This window comes from Rousettus aegyptiacus, unplaced genomic scaffold (assembly GCF_014176215.1).
Source record: "Rousettus aegyptiacus isolate mRouAeg1 unplaced genomic scaffold, mRouAeg1.p scaffold_m13_p_4, whole genome shotgun sequence".
Lineage (NCBI taxonomy): Eukaryota > Metazoa > Chordata > Mammalia > Chiroptera > Pteropodidae > Rousettus > Rousettus aegyptiacus.
Genome location: NW_023416307.1, coordinates 150,880,736 through 150,903,204, shown reverse-complemented (window position 1 = coordinate 150,903,204; position 22,469 = coordinate 150,880,736). Strand labels below are relative to the sequence as shown.

Below are 22,469 nucleotides of genomic sequence, written 5' to 3'. Positions count from 1 at the left end.
TGAAGCTCCATTCAAATCATCAGGTTTCGATACTGACCAATATATGGAGCACATGGCTTCATTTACTGTCTTGAAACCTGCCTTGGAGCAGCACTAAGTGAATACCCTGGACCACGGCTACAATGATGACCCTGTGCATTTTGTGGAAGACACACGTGGATCTATTTTTATGGGATTCATATGTTTTTATTTGCACATTGAATTAACGTAAGATGCAACGTTTCTCTTAAACCCTTTCAACCACAATACATTCCCAGCTCTCCAGGAACTTTAAGGCATGCCCCTACCTTAAGCTACGGCAAGAAATTAGGGGACCCCCTTTAGGAAAATGATGACAACTACAGACCTTATTCTAAAAAAAAAAAAAAATCTCAGGAAAGCTATTGTTATGTGCAAAGACAACAGAAAGACACTGTCAGATATGCAAAAATCTTAAAGACCTCACACTGGGAAAACGTCCAGGTATTGCGACTGACCAGGCCGACTGACCAGGCCTTGGGGCTCTCACTAAGGTACAGAACTCAGGTGAGGAAGACATTTGCTAAAGTAAGAATGGCAGGGACCAAGCAGGAACACTTAGAATTAACGTCCAGAAAATGTGCATGACTCACGAACCTGGAGCAAATAGCCCAAAAGGAAAAAAAAAAAAAAATGGGCAAAGGATACAAAGATTTTCTCTCATCAAGATCATTTTACCATTCTCCTCACCCCCCCCCCCCGACCAAAATACATGAACGCCAAACAGTTTAAGGAAACTTAATAGTAATCAAAAAATTATCTGTATCAGATTGACAAAGATATAAAAATTATAACAATTTGGCAAGAGTTTTAAGGAACTCATAGTTTTATCCATTACTCGGGGGCGAGGGGCTGGTAATAAATTCAGGGCAGCCTGGCTAAATGAATGTGGCTCTTTGGCCTGAGTAAGCGTGGGCCAAGGTCCCTTATCACAGTGAAATGCTAAGAGCAGCCACAGGCAGATTGAGTCAGTTAAGGTGCAGCCACGGACATGTCAACTATGCAGCTGTGAAAAGGAAGTTTCCGAGCAGGTGTTATTGACACAGAGAGACGTTAGATCAGGGGACTTCGAAGGGTTTTAAAAGCCATTAACACGGAACCCTCACCTAGGCTGTACTTCTGTGCACGCTCCAAGATCCTCATGCAGAAGTTTGAAATACTTCCTCCCCTTGCAAAATGCCATCGATCTACCGAAAACTAGAAAATTGCCATTCAAATAGATGTGGTTCTTTTTTTTTTTTTTTTAAACAAAGGATCTAAAACTGAAGCATTTCTTAAAGAGGACGTCAGGCATGGATTAGACTTTCTTTGTTATCGACTATAAGGTGAGGGCATCGGCCTGAACCCTGGTCACTAACCTTACATCACTACTGCCCTTCCTCCTTTGCTTCAGTTTACAGTTGTTATATAAACTTAGCTCAGAAACATATTGTTTTAAAATAAATAGTTCAAGTAAGTGTAAACACGTCCTAAAAAAAGCCATTGGGGAGACGTCAACAAATGCTCATTCGAGCTTCAAGAGAGAACCGCAAGCAACCGTCTTGAAGTCCAAAGCATACTTTTTATGCGCAACTTGGCAAAGCCTCGAAACCTTGAAAGGGCCCTCCATTAAAACGTAGAAGTACTCCAATTTATTTTCTCATCCCAAACCCATTAAAATAATTACGTACAAAGGTGTGTGCATCCATATGTGTACCACACTTGAGGTACATCATATCCCATGACTGGTGAATTTTAATTCTCACATGACTTATTTTTTTTTTATTGTTATTTTTGGCAAAGCAATAGTTTTGTTTTATTGTGGTAAACACACACACACACACACACATGTACCATTTTTAAGTGTATAGCTCAGTAGTGTTAAGTATATTCATATCATTGAGTGCACAGTTCTTTTCCTCTTGCAAAACTGAAACTCTGTACTCATGAAACAACTCCCCACGTCCCCTCCGGCCGGCTTCGGGCGCCCCCCATTCTCCTTTCTATCTCTGGGACATCACTGCTCTAAGTACCTCATATGAATGGACTCGTACTGCTTTTGTCTTTCTGCGTCTGGCTTATTTTACATAGTAGACCATCCTCGAGGTTCGTCCATATTATAGCATAAATCAGAATTTCGTTCCTTTTTAACGCTTGAATGATACTCCATTGCACTGAGAAGCCCCTCTTGAAGAGAGAAGACCAACCTTTAGCCCATTAAAATCAAGTGAGAAACAACTTAAATTTCTATCAAAAAAAAAAAAAAAAGGCATATCCCAACCACTAAATTCTATCAAACGAGATAATCCACATAGGCAGATACCTCTGTGCCAGGTACATAGCATATCTCAAAATAATCATTGTTGCTGACATTATAATTTCCAGGTCCTTAAACCAGATCCCTTTCTTGGTTCTACCCTAATATGCACGTGCCAGCATTTCTGAACCGATTGGACCGTGAAACCTTTCTCCCCTGGGAGACCTAGTCACGTGGCGTTTATCACGTGGAGGACACTTCGAGAAGAGCTCTCTGTATCTGGCACGACCTGCCTGCCTTCATGGTGTGTGTCCAGGACTCATCCCTCCCGCAAGCTGTGAGCTCCTTGAAGGCGTGGGCTGGTCCCGGCGCCTGTTGGGGCTAAGTAAATACTGCAGAATAAACAACAAGGAACGAAAGGAGGGGTTTCGGGGTTTCGTGACTGAGGATCGCCTGAAGCTACAAGGCTGTGTCGCGGCTTCGGAAACTCAAATGAATACCACCGGCCGCCACCGCCTCTTTCTCGGCTGGGTTCTGTCTCAGTTGGGTACTGTTACCAGACCCACTTTACAGTTGAAGAGAGAAATGCTCAGAGAGCTTCTGTCAGCCTCCAAAGGTCACAGAGCCAGCAAAAGGGGGAATCCTGCTCTGAACTGAGACAGGCGATGGGACCCCAATGCGCGAACGGTTCTTGGCTTATTCTTGGTCGCCTGCCAAGTGTCTCTGGCTGCCCCTCACTTTAATATGTGCGGGCATTTCTGAGGCTCCACACAAGGCTCAAGAACAAAGCAGCAGCAGCCCTGGACGCTCTGTGGCTCCAGCAAACCCTGGCGGACCAAGCAAAAGGCTCCTTTCAGGCAGAGGGAACAAACGAGGCTGAGGCTGAGTGAGGGTGGACGGCCCTGAGCAATGAAAGCGCCTCTGTTCCACTTTCCGAGTTCTGCTGGGAAGCCTGCGGGAAGGAGGGATTCTTCTTAGCAGAGGAGTGAGAAATTCTGCAACCTGGTCCTTTTTTTTTTTTTTTTTTTTCAGCAAAAGAGGTGCCAGGAAAAGAAGTAGGAGAAAAGTACACACAGAGGCTACTTTGCATTCAAGTGAAAGAATCCTCCTGCCTGGAGCCCTGGGCCCTGGGCCCTGAGCCCAGGTCGCCTGCCTCACTCTCCTCAGCCCGTGGTCAATGGTTCCAGGGCCCCAGCTGTCAGAGAGTGCTGGACAGGCTGCTCAAGCTTCTTCCAGTCTGCTGCTGAATTCAACTTTCCTGACAAACTACTTTGTGCAAGTAAGTTCTTACGACCTCCCCCTCCAGCATGGGATTTTTGTGGCTCGGAACTTGAACTAAAACCCAAAGAACTATGTGACACTGAGGAGTTGGTGTCGCACCTCTGGGCCTGAGACGCCTCATCTGGACAAGGAAGGGACAGCTGGCATCAGCAAGCCAGCTGCCTTGCAGCTAAGACACACCAGGAACCCCAAAAGCAGGGGCAGGGGAGTGGAGGAAGGGCTTCTGCGTCCTTGTCAGCCCTTCCCCAGGTCCCCAACGCTATTAGCATAAACCCTCTCCCATCCACATCCGGTGAGGTCTGGCAGGAAGGCCGAGTGATACAGCACAGACAAAGCTGCCCTTTGTGGACACAAGTCACCTATTTCCTAATGGCTAACAGAGGAGCTTCCTCCACAACAAACTCAGGGGCCGTCAGGAGAAACCCAGAGCCAGGCTCCAGGTTGGAAGCCCAACAGGTAACAAATCGAAGCTGGTGCTGGGTGACCCCTCCGGTGGCCAGCCGGGGACCTGAGCTTTCAAAGGCTTCTTTTTCTGGGCAGAGGCATCCAATAAATTTGTGGACTGTGACTTACTGTCACAGTTCAGCAAACCTGAACAAACAGGTCCAAGTACAGTAAAAGTTTTCAAAAAGGGACAAACTGTTCACCGTGATTTTATCAGTCCTCTATTGCTGCTGTGACAAATTGCCACCAATTTAGCGCCTTGAAATAACATCCATTTGTCAACTCGCAGTTCTATAGGTCGGCAATCTGGCAGGGCCGTGCTCCTCCCTGGAGCTCTGGGGAAGAATCCGTATTCGAGCTTACATAAGTCGTTGGCCAAAGTCGGTTTCCTGTGGCTGCAGGACTGAGATCCCCGTTTCCCTGCGGGGGCCGGTCTTTGTTCCTGGAGGTGGCCCATGTTCCTTCTCACGCTTCCTGTGAGCTGTTCGAGGCCTCTCTCCATTCCCCGCCTGTGACCCCACATCCCAGAGCCTCGCCGTGTGCAAATCCTCCTCACACTTGGAACCTATCTTCTCCTCCTGCTCCAGCTTCCCAGCCTCCTCTTCTGTCTTTTCTGTTTTGAAGGGCTCCTGTGATCACCCTCATCATCCAGGAGAATCCCCCTATCTTCCAGTCACATAATCAGTAACCTTAATTCTATCTACAAAGTCCCTTGTGGCAGTCCCTAGAGTAGTGTTTGACTGATTAACCAGTGGACAGGCGTCTTGAGGAAATGACTTCAGAATTCTGCCTCCCACAATGGCCTTAGGTTCTGAAGACATGGTACACCTCAGGAGCCCCTCACGGTGCCCCAAGCCAGAGCGGCCCACAGCCGCAGAGGAAGATGATTACGATCCAACATAGGACCAGAGAGGCCCGAGTTTAAGCCCAGCTCAGCCTCCGCTCACTGACTACAGCCCTTGGTCAGGTTCTAATATGTCTCTCATCCGTAAATCGTGAGTACCACCAACTGGTTGTCAAATTTCTGGCAAAAGCGGATACAGGGAAGCAGATGGCCTGCCGGGCCCAGGTCATACACAGTCCGTGAATCAAGTCTCGAGACCTGCCTTTGGGATCACGTGCATTTAGCACCTGAACACACACCGGAGGCGCGTTTTCAACACGTTACTTCCTGCAGACGGTGGGTGGGTCCTAAGGGAAATGAGCCGCTCGGAACCAGGGCGAGTACTCCAGGACCCCGACACCTGCTGGAGGCTGACTCATTCACGAAGCGCCTTGGCTAAGGTGTAGACAGTACGGCGTCTGTCTCCCTGCTGTCTAGCTGAGGCAGTTCGTTTTCTTGCCATCTTATAGCTGCTTCCCTGAGCAAACCGCTGCCTGCTTCGAAGGTGATGAAACCATATTCATGGCTGTATGAAAGCATGGACAGCCCTGGCACTCCTGTCGTCGTAAGAGGAGCTAGCTACAGGTCCGGCGCGAGGCTTAGTAATTTACATGTGTGACCTCGTTTAAGGTTCGCCAGCTATAAAGTAATACCAGGACCTGCTGTTTACAGGAGAGGAACAGGCTGAGAGAGATTAAATAACTTGCCCAGGATTAGAACCTAGATTTGAATGGCTCCAAAGATAGTTGTGAATAACACTGTACTTCAAGATGCTCTCGGTCCAGTGGGGAATCATATTCCACGGGATCCTGGACCATGGACTATTCTCCTACATCTGTCCACTGTCTCTCAAAATAACCCTCCTGCCATAACAGGGGCAAATGAATTCGATAGCAAGATCCTACTAAGACCACTCAAGCCCACAGAACAGATATGCATACCCCAGCCAGCCCAGAGGGGATCCCACCGCAGGGGCCGTGCTGGCCTGGCGGATGGCTGACAGGCCACCCCGCAGGTCTGCTCCTCCCCTTCTCCACCAGCTCACTCTCCTCCCTCATCTGACCTTTCTGGCGGTCCCATCGGTCCAGGCCAGTTCCTTAAATAACTGGACAAGCTGGGGAATGCGAAGATGAGTTGCGGTTTTGCAGCGATGGCATCGGGTGGGAGAGAGAGCAAGGCCGCCAAGGAGCAGCCACCAGCCCTGCAGGACGCTGCAGCCCCCAACGGGCATTCACATGCCTGGTGCCAACCGTCCCGGAAAACAACTCTATGCCGCAGCTTGGTGAAACCATTCTCATTTTGTGAGGCAGGGGCGAGGGAAGGTTTAGAGATGGGCTCCAGGTTTCATGGGCGAGGGAAGGTTTAGAGATGGGCTCCAGGTTTCATCGCAGATAATAACAGAAGCAGGGAGGGGCAGTATTTGTTTCCTCGCAGAACTTTAACTATTGCAGAACCACACCGGGGTAACAACGGCACAGGAAACGAGACGCCGTGTAATCTAAAGGACGACCGTCGGGGCATCGTGTGAACTCCTCTGAGGTCCCCATGACCCCGCCGTGCAAAGGAGGCCGGCATGGCTGGCGCCAGCAGGCAGACGCCGTCGCTAGAACGACGTAAGGCGCAGAACGGGGACCGCGCTTGTGCACCTGTCGTGTGCATCTTTCCTCCCTTGCTCTCGCTTTCTCACACCCTCATGCCCACGTTCACGCAGACGCACGCACGGGCGCACACGCACACACACACACACATGCGCAGGCTATACTGTTCTCTGGCTCTGAGGAAAGTGAATCCACGAAAACAGTTTTATTTCTTTTTTCTTTTTTTTTTTTAAATCAAGAATCATTCAAAGAAAATTCCATAATGCAGGGCAACTGGAGAAAAATGACCCCAACCCAGTGGAGTCCCCAAACTCAGCCTTTTCTTTCCTGAACCTTGCACACACCAAACACACACACACACACACACACACACACACACACACACACACACACACACTGCTCCCGGCAAACGCCTATGAAGTGAGGACAAACCTGTTTCATCAGGCAAGTCTCATAAATGAAAACTACTGTCATGTGACCGAATTCCCCAGGGCCCCAAAAGAATTCTGCTGCAACAGGCACACTACCTTCTCCAAGCTCGTCCCTATCTCCAAGAATAAGGGAAAAAAAAAAAAAAGGCAGCGTGCTCTGACAGCCTTACGTAACAGTCCCCATCTCTCTAGCTGGTGGCGGCTGATTTACAACACGCCTAAAATAGCTCCTGTCCCTCCGAGAGAGCCCAGGCAGGGAGGCTGGGCCGTGGGCCTCCTTTACGGCCTGCCTCTCCTCCTTCTCCCACCACGGAACCTGTCCCAGCCTTCCAGCACAAAGCGAGCTCAGTGAGACCAGCTGGCCCATGCCTAGCGCAGACATGTGTCACCCGAGAGACCGCAAAAGCTGGACAAGACATTCAAAGCCAGGTGGTCAGTCCCTGAGAGACAGCACTCTCAGGCCAGCCTAGACGGTGGTTAGAGGACGTTACCCCACCTGGGGTCACTAGCACACAAGGCCGACAGGCTTGCTCTGTGCTCCCAGACCAAGGCAGGACGAAGAGTGGCTTCTGGACACGTCAGCCTGCCAGTGCAGGGGTGGCAGGCAGGACGGAGGTGGTCCCCGGCACGGCATCCCGGCTGCGTGCTCCCTGCCCCACTTCCGACCCCGATCGGAATCTCTGACACAGCAGCAGGGGTCCTCCCTTCACGTTCCCAGGAGTTCTGGAGGGTGGCCGAAGCCGGGGAGGGTGGCACGAGTGGTAACGGCGCCCCAAGTCCCTGTGGGGGGGGGCTTGTTAGAAACCTCTGAGATGCCAGGCTGGGAAGCCACTGTTCTGAAGAGGAAAGCGCTCCCTGGGAAGAGCCAGATGTCCTGAATGAGGGGTCCCTGCAGCCCCCCCACCGCATGTGTCATCACTTTGAAGGGCCACGGGGTCTCTGGGGAGCAAAGATGGGGAGAAAGGCAGCTGAGGTCCATCGGAAGGCAAGCACATGAGGCCTCTCCTGCCCTCCAACGTGCAGGCCTGAATCAGCAATAAACCTCGGCCAGCCGAGAACAGCGGCTGCCAGCTGTCACACTCTGGGAACAAGGTCACATAATGGCCGGAGTGAGAAAGAGGCACAGGAACGCGGGACAGGGGCGGGCGAGGAAGGGAGGGGAAGAAAACAGTCCTCTGTCCGTGACCCCTCGGCGGGGCCTGGCGTTTACTGCACCACTCGCTGGGAGGAGTTCGGGTTTTAAAAATCACGGTGACTCCTCCAACAAGGCACTAATGGCTCCCAGGGTCTGCACAGTGACCCCGTGCCTGGCCAGACCTGGGTGCATTACCCCGGAAGTACTAACCCCAAGCTCAGAGCAGCCTGCCAGATGCATCGTAACCCTCCTGGAGTTGCTGATGGGAAGACGTGCTTGAAGTGAGTGTCCCATCCACACTGTCCAAGAACCCAGAGATGAGGCTGGTGTGGAACCCGAGCCTGTAATACCACAGCACATGGCAAACACACCAATGAGCGCGGCAGGTAAACACCGACTGAGTTCATTGCATTCCTCTCTTAGCACTTACGTAGATCTGAAGTCTTTCAGAAGAAGTCGGGCATAAAAAGAACAATACTACGTGAAAAAAAAATAAGTTTTTAAGATCATAAGATAATGTTGATCTCACGACAACTGCATTCCGAGAAATCATGAAAACTGTTTCTCATTGAAAAATGTTAAAATCCACAGCAAACATGCTCATGTGTGAATCTTCATTAGAGAAAACGCAGCAATAAACGTTTTCAGAAAAAAACCCATTGAAATCAAAGAAATGAAAATTTAAAAAAGCATGGGAGGCTGTCTTGTTATCAAATCGGCAGTTTTTTCTACTTATAACCTTTGCTGCCAACAAGGGTTCCGGTAATGAGCTCACTGGTGGCCAGAGGCATGCAACAAAAGCAACTCCACTTGTACAGTTATTTCCTAAAAAAAAAAAATTCCTAACTGTGTACACACATCACCTCTTCTCAGCATCACATAACAGAGAAAAACTGCAAAAACGAAAATGTCTAATAATGTGGATTTCAATTCCATAAAGCATAATTCATCCACATAACAGATCTGTATACTTCTCGCCAAAGCACCATCCTAATAACACTGCAGAGAAACACACGGTGGGCAAGAGGAGATGCTTGGAACAGACAGAGAGGGAAAAGGGCAGACCATAAAACGGTATGGAATATGGTGTCTCCGTTTCGATAAAAAACGAGACACATACAAATAGAAGCATATTTCCAGCAGACTCTCCTCTTCACAGGCACCCCATCCCCACACTCTATCCCCACGCACAGAGCTACACCCGACAGTCCTGTTACTGGTCCTTATCAGGTCCCTGGCTGTCCCCCAACACAGCGATCCAGCCCTCGCCCCCTGGTGGTGGGTGAGCTGCAGTACCACTGCACCGTCCTACCCGCCCACACTCTTACTCAGCCCGGATATGAGCGCACTTCCTCACCAGGCACAAATGCATTTCCGGAAGCACTTCCCCTACAGGCTCATGTCCCCTCCGGGGGCAGAAAGACACAGTCAGCATCAGCCACTGTGTGATGTTAGGCAAGTTGGTTAACCTCTATGAGCCTCAGTTTTTCTTCATTTATAAAATGGGAAGTAATAACAGTACCTAACAGTGTGGGACTGTTGTAAGGATGAAATTAGTTAATACACTGAAGTGAGGTAGGGTGTACTCTAGAGGTCAATAAATGACAGCTCTGCTCAGACCTCTGAGAAAACACCCAAGGGAGTTAATCCATTGAGGAAATGGGGACCCTTTTTTAACAGCTATTTTCCTGCAATCAGGCTATACGAAAAGTTCAAGCACACATGGTTTATATTACATGTCTCATATTGTATGGGCAGAACATTGAAGTACTCATTTCTGCATGTTGTGTTCACTGTTGGGTCCTCAGAGCCCGGAACACAATAAAATCTCGAGTACAGAAAGAATGAAATGACCCTCCTTTTATGCCCAATCCTATCTAACACAACCAACCCAACTCTTAAATACATCTACACGATAGGCTAATCGGAATTGTGGTGACCATAAGTACAATGAATTTCCAATGAGTCATCAGTCATTTAAGGAAATGAGAAGGAAATGTTCTAGGGGCTTCCTGAGTGACAGAATCATGGTCGGCTTTGGAAATTAACCTGCAAAACTTGCAAGCCTGAAAGAGAAAAAGAAATCTCATCTAAGCATCAAAGGAGGACAAGACATTTTTGTTTTCAATTTTTTTTTTTAATAAAGATTCATTTCTATTTCCATATCAGCTTCTCGACGTGCAGTAAACTACCATGACATCATGGCCTTTGTTTTTCAAAACAGATTCCGCAGCTATGGTAACAGAAGTTGTCACTGTATTCTGACTTAACTGTGGGATCAAGTGAGAAGAAATGTCTCTCAGTTCAGGCACAGCTATTTAGCTATGTTCTTTTCAATAAAACGTGTTAATAAATTAAACCCTTAAATTCCTGATTCTCTCGACAAATTGCACCACATGAAAGTTCCTTCGGCTAACGATTCATACTTCCGACACAAGGATAAAAAGTATCCTATTTCTAACTGTATTAATTCTAAAGAATCTCCCAAGTGGTAAGCTGGTTTCACTAGGTCCATTAAAGCTGGACTTAAACCAGCTTGATGGCAACAAACAAACGAAAACCTCTACAAAGCACTAACGCAGGCATCGAGTTAAAAAAGAAAGGAATGAGAAACCATAGCTCAATTGTTATCATCCACTTTAAGTAAATAATCCAAAGCAGACCTCGGGATTACTCAAGAAGTAGCACAAGTAATTAGGAATGTATGGTATTGAGGGGAGAAGCCAAACGTCTCTGAATATCTTAAGAGGCAGTAGGGTCAGAGACCAGAGCCACTGAGAGGCTGAAGGGAGCACATTATTTTTTTTTTCCTTTAAAAAGGCACTCAATTAGTCTTTCTCCCTGAAATGAACAGGGCCGTTACTAGGGAACTGGTCAAAACAGCTATGTATACACTGAATAAATACTGATAGCTGGGCCTTTAGTCACACGGTTTCACGAACGGCAAAACCTACTTGGGGTGAGTGGGCAATGAACAGTACAGTGGAGAGGAAGATAACTCACCTACTAGGAACCGGATGGCTAAGGGACAGGGAGAGCGTCACCCCCAAGGGGGCCGACAGCAAGAGTCCCACAGAGGAAGCGCTTCTGCACTGTCCGTGGCCTTGCTAAGGGGAACCAACGCCCACATGCAGCTTTCCCAAGCTAGGCTCTCTCTTTCTCCCCATTAATTACTCTTCTAGTACAGAGCAAGCAGCGCCTCTCAGCTTCTGTGGGTCCAACACATCTCAAAGCTTCTTTTTCACAACAGAAAGTTTAACAGCAGGCCCAACGAAGACAGCGTGCTCACGGCTTCCAAACTTCGCCACCTGCGTGGCCTCGGGGGCGCTGACGGGTCACATTTTAACAAACTGTTATGCTTGGCTTACGCTGTGTTTTTTAAAAGTTTTGAATTAACTGCCAAGTCTTAAAAATTAGAAGTTTTCACATTAAAAAAAAAAAAAAAAACATCTGAAGCTCTTCGCCTCCCTGGACAAATCTGGAGATCTGGCAATATCCGGCTCACACTCCTGAGATGTTGCTGAGAAGGAACACTTGGTCAGGAGCTAGAAGGCGGTGGCACTCCAATTTGCCACAGTCCCCACCACTCCCTAGTACCTGACACCCAGCGGGTCTCATCCCTTTGCATTACCTGCCTGGCCTCTCTATTAACATGTTCTATAGAAACAAAGCAAAGCTCTGAAACAGCTTGGCTTCCACTAATACAGAATGCTTCCGATCCTTCGCATGCGCGTGCGCGCACACACACACACTCTCACACACACATACACACATCACGGGACCTATTCCAGGAATGTAAAGACGGTTCAACATTTAAAGATTAATATAATCCAACATTGTACTAACTATAAGGAGAAAATCATGATTATCTCAAAAAATACTAAAAAGTTTCAATGAAATCCAAAGGCTTATTCCTAGTAAAAACAAACACTCCATAAAATAGGAATCGATGGATACTGCTTTAACCTAAACACACACACCACACAGTCATCAAGCCGACGCCTTATGCCATGGAGAAACACCAGCAGCATTCTCAGTAAAGTTCGGAAGAGGTGAGATACCCACTCTCTCCACTCCTGCGTAACAATGTGTTGGCGGTATCGGCCGACAGAACTAGACAAAAGAAAACAATCTGTGGCATAAGAATGGGAAAAGAAGTACAATTACCTTTGCTGATGATATGATCATATATCTGGAAAAACTAATTCAAATGATAAAGGAACTCAATAAAGTAGCAGAATGTATCAGCCCAACCATCAACAGTCTTCACATCCGTGAATAATAACCAGTTAGAAGATATGATGGAAGATAAAATTCCCTATGTAAAAAGCAAAAAGGAAAAAAAAGCTAAATAAACAAGAAAAAAGGAATAAAAAATAGAAAAAAAAATCCACATATGACAGCAAAATAAAATACTCAGAAATAAACATAACAAGAAATACGAGAAACAGGGAAAACATTTGGAAGATCATGCAGTTATTCAATATGACATGATTTGTAAGAGTTAAATATTAGAAGCAACCTAAAAGTTAATGAGTCTGTTCCACTGAACAATTGGAAGACTATATAGCAATTATGTATATGTATGCATGTATATAGATCTCCATAAACTTGACTATGAAACAGTCTCTGTAATATTCTGCTAAGGGAAAAAAGAAAGGTATAAAAAACCTACCACTTTTTATATGGGAAGTAAGGGGAAATAAAATATTCACAAGGAAGTAGCTGCTTACATGGGATGAACTGACATGGGATGAGCTAACAAATGGAAATCGATTACCTTTGGGGGTGGGTAGAAAAAGGATGAAAGAATTTAAGAAGGTAATAGCCGTCTCTGGGTACACCTTTTCCCACCCTTTGGACTTTGGATCACGTTAATGTTTTACATAATCTAAAAATTAAATTACATCAATGAAGATGGGGACTCTACATGTAAACAGAAAGGAACGCACACAATCAGTCTGTAACACTGCACTGGGAAGAAAAGCATTAGCGTCACTCTTGCCCACAGTGCTTTATTCAGTCAACGAGATACAATCTAAGGGCAGAAGGAACTGCAAGAGTAAATCGTGAATTTTATTTAGTAGGCTTGCCGACGGTAGTGGTATGCGTACAGCCAGTTTTTAACATTTTGGGGGTGTGATGTGTAAATATGTTGATATTGTTTATGACACTATTTGGGGATTGTTCGTGTGTTTCGTTGGAAGGGTGGGGAAGGTATTTTTGGCAGAAGGAACAAGAAAATCCTAAAAAGCTTCAATATGGGTGAAACTTAAGATTCAAGGGATACAGCTGGAGGGGCAAGGCAGATGGAGGCTTCTTCACCACACAGCTCCAGGGGTACCACTCGCCCTGTGACCTGTGACACTGCACAGTGAGATAGCCCTGGCTCTGTATCCCACGCTAAAGAGAGCTCGGCCTTTATCCAGGACGCAAGTAACCCCCCACGGCAGGCATTCCCTGGGCCGCAACGTTTATCTCAAGATAATCCAATGAGTTAAACGAAACCATGGGCTTGGCCATGAGAGAGATTCATGGCCGGGTGGTCAGCAATGCTCAGTCCAAACGAGTACCACAGATTCAGATCTGCGGAAAGGCACGTTTCAGAACCTTACTCCAGTACTTCCAACAGTTCCGTGACCTGACCCCTGGTATCCAAAGAGAAAATCGGTTCACAAATCATTTACAGAAAAGCTTTTCACTTCCAGGAAGAAGTGAGCCCAAATATTTTACCTTCAATATGTTAGGAAACCTTCTGTGAGCTGCTTAAAACTTACTTCTCTATTATAATAAGTTCATCATAAAGTGATCACTTTATTCTTTTTAGTCTAGAATCACATGGCAGCTTCCCATATTCCAGCTGATAACATTTTAGAGTTCTCGGGAATCACGTCCGGGTAACTCAGCAAGTTCAAACATTTGTTTCATACCTTCCCGCCCTGACGCGGAATTCGCATTTTTGTGATGTGTCCCTACCACACAACTCAGAAGGCATTCGTGGAATCTCCTCCAGGTCCTATCTCACCTCGGTCTTGGAGCGTACCTGTTGTTGTATATAACAAACCACCTGGACCACAGTTGCTAAAACCGATTTACGATCTGTCACGATTCTGTGGAGGTGGCAGAGGCCGAGCTGGGTGGTCCTTCTGCTGTTCTTACTTGGGGTCTTTCATGAAGTTCTGTCAGAGGGTCACGGGGGCCAGGGCATCTCAAATGGGCTCACACGTCTAGCTCCTCGGCAGCGGGGGCTAGAAGGCTGGACCCTCCCTCTCAAGTGAAAACATGTTGTTTCCATGGGGCTGCTCGGGCTCCTCACATGACCGCGGAACCCCAAGAAGCCGTGTTTAAAGCACGAGGAAGAAATGGCAAAATTCTTTAAACTCGGTCTTGAAAGTTACACAGTGGCACCTCCGCCACAATCTACTGGTAAAAATAAGTCACGAGGCCAGTCGAGGTTCAAGGGGAACAGAGACGCCACCTCCCCACAGGAGTGTGGCACGCAGATGTGGCCCAAGGAGTGGCTGGACAGCACCAGGCCCCTTGGACAATAAAGAACAGCTGTGTCATGTCCACCTCTATGTGGTTCACACCTTTTCTAAACAGCAAGAACGGGGGTCACAAATGCTGTCCTGCAAGAAGGATCTGATAAGAACCTGAATGCTCCTTCGGCTAAGCTCTAGGACAGGGGCTGGCAAACTTTCCGTAAAGGGCAAGACAGTCAACATTTCAGGTTTTGAGGGCAATATGGTCTCTGTCGAAACTATTCAACCCTGCCCCTGCAGCAGGAAAGAGGCAAGGACAATATGTAAACGGGCAAGGACAATATGTAAACGAATGGGTATGGCTGTGACCCAATAAAACTTTATTTACAACAACAGGTAGTGGGACAGAGCATCTTGCTAACCCCTAGTCGAGGACAAGGAGCACTGGATTTGGGAATGGAAAACCAGGCCTAAAATTCTGAGTTCACTCTACTCAGTACCCGTGTGACTTTGGTTGAGTGTCCTAAACTCTCTGATGTTTATCTTCCACATCTATAACACAGGGATAATGTCATTCAGGTCCCAAGGTGGTTGTAGGCTGCGATACACGTAAAAGGGCACTGCACACCCCCCCCTAGCGAAACGAACGTGGCTTAGCTCTCGCCCGAGGGGCCTGGAGAACAGCTTCTCAGGTCACCGAGAAAGGAAGCTGGGGTGGAGAGAAGGGGCTGGCCTGCTCTGCTCTCCAATGAAACGGAACCTTCGCTGATGAAAATTATGTTGCGCAGCAGACCGGACGGTCTCTGTTAAAGACCTGGCACCGCTTCGCTCTTTCTCGATGACGAAATATCTTCTTTTAAGGCAAACGGGCAGCATTGACACGACTGGCATTCCGTAAACGAGTCAGGTACATGGTCAGGGAAAAGAAAAAGGATTCCGAAATAAACGAGCCTCAGAAACGCTATTACTCAAATGTGAAGTCTGTTCAGAGGGACAGCATACTGTATTTAGGCTGGTTTTTGGTAGCCTCCAAAAGGTTAAAAACAGAAGTCTCTGAGAAAAGTTGTTTTTGTTTGTTTGTTTTTGTTTTTGTTTTTAAAGCTGAAAGCATAATCAGGATTTTTTAACACAGAAGTGCATGCATTATTTTTCTAAAATAGTCTTTTATAAAAAAAAAAAGTTCAAAAAAAGTTTTTTTAAGTCTATACTTAGCCAAAAGGAATTAAAAGCATTAAAGTATTTTGTTTGCATCTCTGCTAACGGGGCAGCCCTTTATAATACAATACCGAGAGTCCACTAAGGGTACTCCACATAAATAACAGGCAGCATTTACAACAGGAAAGTGGATATATTAGAAGCTGAGTGACTTACTTGCCCACTGTCTAAATCTTGTCCACGCTAGGATTTTCCTGCCGCACACAGCTGAGCAGGGTCTTGGACATGACATCTACTTGTGATTTCAGCGTCCCCTTCTCCCACAGCTGGGCTGCCCTGGCCAGAAACAGCTGTCTCTCAGTCTCCACGGGACAACTGCGTTCTGGAGCAATGGCGTCAGCAACATCCTAGAAGGGTGTGGGTTCCCTCCTAAGCCCCAGAGTGAGTGCCAAAGACTGTCATCATTTGGATTGAATGTCCCCTTCCAAAGCAACCTGGACTACTTCCAGAAAGTACTATTGAATAATGTTAAAATGCAGGCAAATGTCTGGGTGGACGGACTTGTTGCTCCTGATTCATAAATTTAATAAATTGGTATATATTGTTGGTCTCCTAATTCAGAAATCAGATGGGAAAGAAGTGAGATGACTAAGCAGTAGGAGAAGCAAAAGCGAACATTCCCAAATACACTTGTATTTGTACTTGAGCAGAATGGAATTCTCACATGATAGCCGGGAGGTCTATATTAAGTATCTCAGGCCAATCTTCTACTAAATAAAGTTCAAGTGGCATTGAGTTCACATGATACTCAGAGTTCTCCAGACAGCTGATTGTTCTCCCCGTATCTCTAGCTTTGGAACTTGAGCTTCAAAGTAGCTCCTTGCCTGCTTTCGCCATGGCCAGAGTCCATTCTGTACCTGGGAGGTGTGAGCATGATGAGCTACCAACAGATAACAGGGCTGCCTCTCCCACGCTGTGTGTGTGTGCGCGCGCACGCGCATGCATGGGTAAGTACACACAAACCCACACTTACGGTTGATGGTCATGGGATAGTAACATGAGGGGAAGCTGGGTCAAGGGTGTATGGGAACTCTCTGTGTTCTCGTCGCAACTTTTCTGCAGATCTAAAATTATACCCGAATGAAGAGTTTTTTAAAAACAACTTTCGGTTAACTTCAAGTCCTGAAGCACATGATTCTAGTTTTCACAGGGCCCTTTTCTATAGCTCAGGAAATCCCTCAGAAGATCACTTTGTTTAGCCCTGAAGCGAAGATGATAAGATCTTCGACGGTCAGCAAAACACACCTGACCAACACTGTATGATGCGCAATGTTAAGATTAAGGCTGTTTCCCCCATGACAGTCTGCAACTATAAACCAGGGAGATTGCCACGTGAAGCCATGCCTGGGGACCGGGCAGTTGGCCACTCATCATGCTACTCTGTCATCTGAATTTTCAATGCCACCCTATCCCCACACTCCCAAATCAAAAGGACAACAAACACTGAAGTATGGTCCTCTGGTTACCCTTTGTCATTTTAAGTGCACCTAAAATAGTATTCATTTAGTTTTCACAGAGTAGCCTATTCAATATTTGAACAAATATTTCAAAAGAAGTAATTAAACACAGGCCTCCTCTGTCCCTCAAAACTGTGGGTCTCTCCATCTGTTCCCTCTACCTACTATCTCCTCCCCAGGTATCCATCCTCATGACCTTTTCTCTCATTTTTTCCCAGGTGTTATTGCCACATCAACCCCTCAGTGAGCCCTTTTCTGACCACGCTGTTTAAAACCACACCTTTCCCAACACTCAGTATCTCCTTCCTTTCTTTACTTTCTTCCTTAAAAGTCATTCCTCCTAATATAGTATAATTTTCTCATTTGTTTAGTGTCCGTTTCCCCCAAGTAGACATTAAGCTCCATGTGGGTGTTTGTTTTGTTCACCGCTAATGGGAATTTCTTTAAAACCTTCTACAGAGAGACAGTCCATGTTCATTAATAGGAAGACTCAATATTGTCAAGATGTCAGTTCCTCCCGATTTGACCTATAGATTCAATGCAACCTCAATCAAAATCCCAGCAAGTTATTTTGCGGAAATCGACGAACGAATTCTAAGAGTTATACGAAGAGATGAAAGACCCAGAAGAGCTAACACAATACTGAGGGAGAACAACGGAGTTGGAGGAAAGATGCTACCTGACTTCAAGACTTATTATAATAAAGCTACAGTTATCCAGACAATGTTGTACTGGCAAAAGAATAGACAAAGAGATCAATGGGACAGAATAAAGAGCCTAGAAGTAGACCCCCATAAATACAGTCAACTCATGTTTGAAAAAAGAGCAAAGGCAATACAACAAAGCTAAGAGAGTCTCTCCAAAAAATGGTGCAGGAACTGGACATCCACACACAAAATGAATCTGGATGCAGACCTCGCACCCTTCACAAAAATTACCTCAAAATGGATCATAACTGCAAAATGCAAAACTGTAAAACTCTTAAAGGATAACATAGGAGAAAAGCTAGAGGACTTTGGCCGTAGCCATGAGTTTTTACATACAAGACCAAAGGCATGCTCCATCACCAAAAAAAAAAAAAAAAAAATGATAAGCTGGAACGTCATTAAAATTAAAAACTTCTCCTCCGCAAAAGATAATGTCAAGAGAATGAGAAGACAAGGCACAGACTCGAAATATTTGCAAAAGGCACACTTGATAAAGGACGGTCATTCAACATATACGCAAAACTCAACAAGAAAACCACCTAATTAAAAAACGGGCCAACGGCCTGAACAGACATCTTCCCAAAGAAGGTATACAGATGGCAATTAAGCACATGAAAAGGTGCTCGAAATCATATATTATCAAGGAAAGGCAAATTAAAACGACTATGAGATACTACTGCACCTATCGGAATGGCCAAATCCAGAACACTGACACCACCAAACGCTGGTGAAGATCTGGAGCAACAGGAACGCTCGTCCATCACCAGCGGGAAGGGAATCCAGCACAGCCGCCTTGGAAGACAGTTTGGCAGTTTCTTGCCAAGCTAGATATACTCTTACCGTATAATCCAGCAATCACACTCCTTGGTATTTACCCAAAGGAGTTCAGAACTTACATCCATACAAAAACCTACACGCACATGTTTATAGCAGCTTTATTCATAATTGTCAGCTTGGAAGTAACCAAGATGCTCTTCTGAAGATGAATGGATAAACTGTAGTACATCCAGACAATGGAATATTATTAACCCTAAAAGAAACAAGCTATCAAGCATGAAACACACACACACACACAGAGAAACCTTAAATGCCTATTTAAGATTGAACACGAAGGTAAACAAACTATGCACTTTGGGTAATAATGATGTGTCAATATAGGTTCCTCAATGGTAACAAATGTACCGCTCTGGTGGGGGGTGCTGATCATAGGGGAGGCTATAAGCTTGTGTGGGCACCAAGAGTCTATGGGAAATGTACGCACTTTCAATTCGATTTTGCTGTAAACCTAAAACTGCTCTAAAAATGGTCTTTTAAAAAATATCTTAAAACATTAAAAAAATTTAAGCACATAAAAAATAAAAATCCCCTATAGGCTTGACCCTATCAGTCTCAATGACATACTGGAAATTGACGGGGGGGAAAAAACAAAGAATATTTTAAATAAAGACGTTTATTATGCAGAAAAAAAAGTGATTAAGGCCAAGTGAGCACTTTCTGAATCACTGCCGTGTGCACGCAGCACTGTCCCTCATGCTTTTAGATGGATATTCTATTTCTACATTATCCGCACTAGGCGCATGTCACATTTGCATAAATTGCTTCACTCATTCTTCACAAGACTGTGAAGTGGCAGGAGCAGATATGATCATTCCCATTTCACAGCGGAGGAAACTGAGGCACCATAACAAACTGGTGAAACCAGGAAAGACTCGAAGGCACCCAACGCTTTGCCGTGAACGCTCTCCACCACGGGAACTTTCTCTCTGTGGAGGCTGGGGAGATGGGACCCCATGAAATCAGTCACTTCAAACCGTTTCCTAGAAAATAATGTCCGAGTTGAGTAATTTTTTAAAATAAAATTACGTGTAACTTAGCATATCTATTCTTGTGGGACAATGCCCGCAGAGGGAAGGATGAAAAACCCGTGGTCCCCTTACCAGGAGCCAGCCCTGCTGAGAGGCACTGGGAGAAACGGACTGTGGCTGCCACCAAGCCACCATGCCCAAAATTTTGCTAGAATTTATCGAGATCACCAGAAAGCCTACTGGACAAGACAAGCAAATATCTTTCCAAGATATGGTTAACTCAGTTCCCATTCTGTGGTGGGGAATGACAGTAGGAATCTCAAAATCTGTTTGCAAACACAAGTCCACGCATTAGTCCCCTGAAGCCCAAGACCTACTTACGTTCCATATGTATTATGTGTATGTATATGTACATATACACCTAGACATCTCTCAAATTAGGTGAACATGCACTTGTTTAAAAAAAAAAATCACAACATCAAGGGCCGATGTAAAAGATGCACAGTTTTCACATGTTCATCTCTCTGACATCCAGGGTTGCCTTTTCGCCAGTGGTACCTTACAACTCCTTTGCAGCATTTGTTTCTTTCTTAGAGGTATACGTGTGTCTTACGATCTCAAATTTGGTGACGTACGGTAGATCCATGCTTCCTTAATATTGCTGGTAGCGTACTATACACACAGTTCTACGTTTTGCTTTTCTTGCTTAGCAGTGTATCTTAAATTATTCCTCATCAATGCCTGTACAGATGTTTCTTTGACTTTTACAGACGCGCAGTCATCCACTGACTGCACAGACCAAAATTTAACCAGTTGCCTAGCAGCGGTAATTAGACTTTTAAATCTTTTGCATATACTGCAATGAATACCCCTGGACAAACAGGTGTGTGCATTTTTGAAAGCAGAGGATAGGTTCCTAGGTATGAAATGGCTGAGTCAAATGGCATCATTGAAATAACGTGTCAGTCACTTTGCCAGAAGCGCAGGGTGAGAGGTGAGGGGCAGGTTGGCTCAACAGCTCAAGTGGCCAAAAAAACCGTGGGCGAGGACACAATGGATGTTACGGGAGATCCTTGCATCAGGCAGGGCAGAGGACAGGGTCACTTTAAGGGCTCCCGCAGTCCTCGGTTACAGTAAAGATGAACTCGATCAAACAGAGTTTAGGGGGAAAGGAAACTTGCACATGAACCTTATGTCATATCATCTCCATAACTGCTGGGCAATGTAAGTTATGACCTGCATTTTAAAGATAAGGAGCAAGGCTCAGAGGGGCAACGTGCCCAAAAGCTGGACACAGGTCTGACCTCCCACCAAAATGCTCCCTGTAGCAGAGCAGTAAGAAAAACGTAAGCCAAACCAGAAGAGCTCAAAGGTGCCACGGTAATTCCGTTCTGGACGAAGGGCAGGTGTGAGGAGGAGTGAAGGCGGAAGTGGAGTCTGAGCTCAGCCTTAAATGACAGGAGTGAGTTTATTGGCGTTAAAAAAAAATCTTTCAGTTTAATACTTCAGATCAACACCGGGCGGGCTAAGCGGCAGGTTAAACAAGGTCAGTTCTCAAGGTCGAAGGATACTTTACGGTGGAGGGACATTTGGCCTTCTGAGGCACAGATGAATGACAGTCAGAGCCAACCCCATGACCCAGCCCATATTCCTATTCCAAGGGGCCACAGGCTTAGTGTCGCCTGCAGGCTGGTTCTCCTCACATCACAAGGTGAGGGCAGCAGAAACAGTGTCACCTGCACACGTGACAATGTCCAGGGGAAGAAAAAGCGGCGTCTCTTTACATGGCTCCTTCTTACCCACCTTCCTTAGGAGACTGAAGCAGACCTGTCCTAATGGCAACAGCCCTGTCAAGGCCCTGGCAGGGGGAACAAGACCACGGCGGGCCTGAACCGATCGACGCCCTGCCTCCTGCCTCCCACGCCCTCCCCATGCCCCCACACCGCAAAGCAGGCTGAAGAGGAGACAAAATCTGGATTCTGTCAGGAAAGAGGACAGTGTGGCAGAAGACAGATACGTAGCTTGGCAAGCAGTTTCTGCTCCCATCATCCATTCATCCATCCATCCATCCATTCATTCATTTAAGAAGCAACACTGTGAATCTCCTGTCAATCTCTGTGAAGAAAAACACTTGCCGGAAATGGGATTCTAGCCCACCAGGAGGCCGCTGCCACGTCTGGATACGAATATTCCATCTCCTTCCTAATCAAAGGAGCACGGATAGTCCCGGTGGTCTAAATACCAAGGAGTAATTTACCAGTTTTAGGGTGATTTTAATTACTGTACTAAAAATGCACAGGTGCCCTATTTCCCACTGTCATGATCATCGCTGGCTAGGAAGTTGCTAGACCCGAATCGACTGAGGGAGCAGAAGGGGCCCCTTCACCAGACCCCTGTTCTATTAATAGCAGCTGTGAGTGACTCAAGTTACAGGTTGGTTCAAATCCATATAATACTGGCTCCTCTGACTGAGGCAATTTGGGTGCTTTGTCTCTCACACAAGATTTTTATTTTTAAAATCCTATTATTAGAAATAAAATGTGAACGTTGAAGGTATCGGGAAGGTTGCGGAACAGTCTATTATTACAACCAGGGCCAGAAAAAAGGACTTGTGAATTAAAAAAAAAACAAAAAACAATCCTGAGTACTCAATATCGTATCCTCATGTGGCGCACATTTAAAGGTTAAGATACCAAAAAAATGCAAACTTTTATGTTGCATTTGAGACATCAAAAAGTAGACATTCGTATTACCTTGTTTCTATAACATTTTTTGAG

General features: G+C 46.0%; 1 protein-coding gene across 4 annotated transcripts in view; it reads right to left on the bottom strand.

The window, feature by feature from the left end:
* Positions 1-22,469, bottom strand: part of TRAK1 (trafficking kinesin protein 1) — a 161,883-nt gene that overhangs the window by 108,106 nt on the left and 31,308 nt on the right. The window contains exon 1 of one of the 4 annotated variants that reach the window (XM_036219860.1): positions 5,926-6,034. The exons of the other annotated variants lie outside the window; for them this stretch is intronic. The gene's annotated coding sequence lies outside the window, so the exon portion shown is untranslated. Of the gene's footprint in view, positions 1-5,925; positions 6,035-22,469 lie in introns of those variants that run through there. 4 annotated transcript variants of the gene reach the window in all.